This window comes from Apium graveolens, chromosome 8 (genome assembly GCF_009905375.1).
Source record: "Apium graveolens cultivar Ventura chromosome 8, ASM990537v1, whole genome shotgun sequence".
NCBI lineage: Eukaryota > Viridiplantae > Streptophyta > Magnoliopsida > Apiales > Apiaceae > Apium > Apium graveolens.
In genome coordinates this window covers 120,465,157-120,469,576 of record NC_133654.1, presented here as the reverse complement: position 1 = coordinate 120,469,576, position 4,420 = coordinate 120,465,157, and the positions used below count along the sequence as shown (strand labels likewise).

The window sequence follows — 4,420 nt, the reverse complement described above, 5'->3', positions numbered from 1 at the left end:
GCAGAATTCAATCCAGTTTGGGGGTTCTCCAGCGGAAGATCCCAATATGCACATTAGGGATTTCATTGAGATCTGCGACACCTTCAAGTTCAATGGTGTTTCTGAAGATGCTGTGAAGCTGAGACTATTCCCATTCTCTCTGAGGGACAAGGCTAAGAGCTGGTTACACTCTCTACCAGCTGGTTCGATTACTACTTGGGAAGATCTTGCTCAAAAGTTTCTCACTAAATTCTTCCATATGGCAAAGACAGCTGCAATCAGGAATGCTCTTACTCAATTTGCGCAGCAATTAGGAGAATCTTTATATAAAGCTTGGGAGTGCTACAAGGAGATGCTTAGGAAGTGTCCTTATCATGGAATGCCTAATTGGATGATCAACAATTGTTTTTATAATGGTTTGGGAGCACAGTCCAGACCCATGCTCGATGTAGCATCAGGTGGAGCCTTATGAGATACGAGCTACGATGAAGCTTATGATCTAATTGAACTGATGGCTACTAATGAATATCAGTATCCAACCCAGAGATTGCCATAGAGCAAGGTAGCAGGAATTCATGAAGTGGATATAGCTACGGCTATCACTGCTCAACTAAAGGCGTTGTCTATGAAGATCGATTCACTGGCTAACTATGGAGTTCATTAGAGGACGAGTGTTTGTGAGCTTTGTGCAGGTTCACATGCGACAGAGTAATGCGCTATATCTAGTGAATCAGCTTAGTTTATGAGCAACTTTCAGAGATCGCAGCAACCAGTTCCAAACACTTATCATCTTGACAACTGGAATCATCCTAACTTCAGCTGGAGCAACAATCAAAATCCGGTACAACAGCCTTATCAGTAGTTTGGATCCAATCAATTCAATCCTCCTGGTTTTCAGTAACAGTATGCACCAATACAACAACTCCAACTTCAACACTACCCGCATGGAAGTGTCGGTCAATCTGCTAATGAAAAATCTGAATTGGAGGAGTTGAGGCTTATGTGTAAACACCAGGGTCTTATATGCAAAAGCTAGGCTGATTCTATCAAGACTCTGGAGAATCAAATTGGGCATATTACCAATGTTGTGTTGAATCGACAACCTGGTACACTACCTAGTGATACAGAAGCCAATCCAAGCAAGAGGGAAGTCGAAGAACAGGTGAACGCAATCACATTGAGGTCTGGAAAGGTGTCAAGCCCCCATATTCAGCAAGATGAAGATTCTGAAAATTCTGTCCAGAATGCAGGTACGTCTGCATCCTTACAAATTCCAGAAAATGAGGTTGTAGCTGAAATAGTGGTGCTGAAGGATGTTGAGGTGGAAACAAGGAAGAAAGCTGTTGTCAACACTCCTCTTGAGGGTAATACAGGGGAAAAAAAGTTTTATCCTCCACCTCCTTTTTCTAAAAGGTTGCAAAAGCAGAAGTTGGATAAGCAATTTTTTAAGTTTTTGGAAGTTTTCAAGAAACTTCACATCAACATACCTTTTGTTGAAGCTCTTGAACAGATGCCTATGTAACACCCCCAAATTCGGGGTCAGGGGATTTGGTCATCGCTATGAAACCTCAGTGCAAAATAACTTGTTGAATCAATAAATAAATGCCAGCAATTGAAATATATCATCTGTGATCCCAAACTATACCCAAGATTTTTTAAGGTTACAATTCTAGAAACAAGAATTCCAAATTCCACCAATAAATTTTTCTTTCACTTTCTTTTAAAACTCTTTTCACAAATACCCAAACTCAAAACTTAACCCACTAGTATAACTTCGAAAAGAAGTATACTAGACCAACGATTTAATAACATAACTAATACATATATATAAACACAACTTTATACAATAGAACTTACTGTAGTTCCGCAAACCCCGGGCCAACCACTTTCCAAAAGCTTCTTCTTTGCTTCCTTGAATTACACGGCTAAACAACACAAGCTAATCCTCACTGGAGATTAAATTTGAAAACAGGTAAGTATGAGCGAAATAAATGCTCAGCAAGTTCATTATAGCATATGTATGGTCTTTTGATATAAAAACTGACATTTGCAATAGAGCAGAACATTTAAAATCATAATTGCTGAATCAAAAAATTTTAGTTAAGGAACCCCAGAATTGGTTCCCCATTTGTATTCAAAACCCTTTCGATATTTTTGAGCGAAAATGCTTCAGCAATACTTTAAATCTCGACGAGAATAAAACTCGTAAAACAGTGTTTATAGAAATATCATAAACAACAATATGCAATAGTGATTATGAACTGAATCATAAATTTTATTCAAAACCAAACTCTTCAAATTAATACTTATTTTATTGTCATATCAAATTAGATACCAATACGAACTTTGATGCTCATAACATCCCATACTGAAGTCGACATCAATCATCTATACTCATACCACCTTTGATAATTAACAACAAACTAAATATCAACATCAAGCTAAAACTGAATCAAAACTGCATTTCACCTTTGATTCAAAATGGAAACGGTTGATAAATCATTTATTCTATGATTATCAAAACAATTTAGAAAACAACAGTTTAGATTGGAACCAATATTATTTTATGATGTTCCTGATGATCAGTCACGAAACAGCACCGGTATCCCGCAAACATACCGTAAATATAAGTACCACCGGTATCCCGCAGTCATATCGTGCCTATAGGGCGCCAGAAAAAGCATATATTCTCCTTGTAAGATATTACAGCTGGACCGATGTCTCGATCGCCTACGCTGTAACCAGTAACCATCCAATCTTAAAACCTTTTATTGAAAAGGAGCTGAATCAATCGACATCCTAAATAATTTATTCCCCCATTCAGTTAGGCAGGAATACTCGCAGCAAAATCATCTGTCTCAATGGTATACAAAATTTATAAATCCAGTATTTGAATAGTAAAAACACTTAACTATTCTGAACTTAGAATAACATAAGAGTACTAAAAAACAGAATCATTTAATTCAGTGATATGTAAAATATTGGACTATTTTGAAATTAGAATAGCGTAGAAAACTTGCATACTAGGATTTAAAACAATTATCACTTGAACAATAAGTGATGATAGGGATACTTGCCTTTGGTTTTTAGCAGTTAGTCACACTCGCAAATACACAATCCCTCATTCTAACATCTTATGGCATCACCATCTTTTATTTCAATAATTCACTGATACGCCGCTCCTGCGATTGCTAGAAGCTTGATAGCCAACACTATTTCGTTTTACTCTTTATCCAACATCTGGTGTTGATCGTCTCGAGCGATCCATATCTATAATTAAAAGATATAACCTTAATCGTCTAAATGATAATTACTTGACGAACTGCGCGTCAAAACCCTATCGTCTACCCATACGATAGCCCACACATCAATAAAACAGTCAAACATAAGACTCTTGACCCACGTACACACGTAATTCACATAGCACGTAAACACGTAGCTCACATATCACATAATTCATATAACACATGACTCGGTTCGTTAAAAGATTCGACTCGGTATGTTTAAAACTGAAATCGGGTCAAAATATGATTTATCGATCAATAATCGACTCAAAATGACTCGCAAAATAAATAGCCTTTCGAAACAAAAGAATTTGGTATCGAAAGTATTTTTAATGAAAGCAGAATATTTTTCTGAGTCTAAACGCGTTCATTTCTTATTGAACTGACAAACGGTCTATTTTCTACGAATAAAATAAGAATAAATTAATTAATAATAATGTTAATTGAATATTCAATACCTTTATATAATTTTAAAAGCTCAAAATAATATTAGAATATTATTCGACACAAGTATAAATAATTATACTTCATTCACCTATTTAGAATTTAAATTAATTGATTTAATCGATTACTTAAATGAATAAATAATTAATCAAAATAAATTATAAATAATTGAATCAAATTATGATTTTATAAAATAATAAAAGATAATAATTTGATATTGAAATAAATATTCTATATTTTGTTTTTCAAAATAACGTCTTTGTAAAACGGACTTTTCCCGGGGTCATAACCCCTCAAAATCACTCCCAAATAACACAATCCAACTATATTCTAATAAAATTTATAAATTTAAAACACATGATAATTTATATTTGCAAGTATAAACACGCTAGAAACGAAAAACACAGCCAAAAGCGACTTCTACAAAAACTTCTAAAAATTATGAAATAAATATGTAAACACTAACATGCTATAATATACTGAAGTACGAAAGCGGAATTTCGAAATTGTTACCCAAAATTAAATCTGATCACCCCGAAGAGATTATCTGATGTCCGGAAAATATCTCCAGAAAAATCCGAAATTCATAGCCATAGACATATACACGCTGAAAGGCCATGTGGAGTAATCAACGCTGTCAAACTCCTTTTCCATGCCTCGAAAATAAATTAAAACAGAAAATACGCTCCGCAAATTTTTTTCTCAAAATCTTG

The 4,420-nt window shown here is 34.8% G+C and overlaps 1 non-coding gene across 1 annotated transcript; it reads right to left on the bottom strand.

Annotated features, from left to right (window-relative positions):
* Positions 1–253: 253 nt before the first annotated feature.
* On the bottom strand, positions 254–360 carry LOC141681247 (small nucleolar RNA R71). Its single transcript, XR_012558688.1, has one exon. It is a non-coding gene; the product is annotated as a small nucleolar RNA R71 (small nucleolar RNA).
* Between the last annotated feature and the right edge of the window lie 4,060 nt (positions 361–4,420).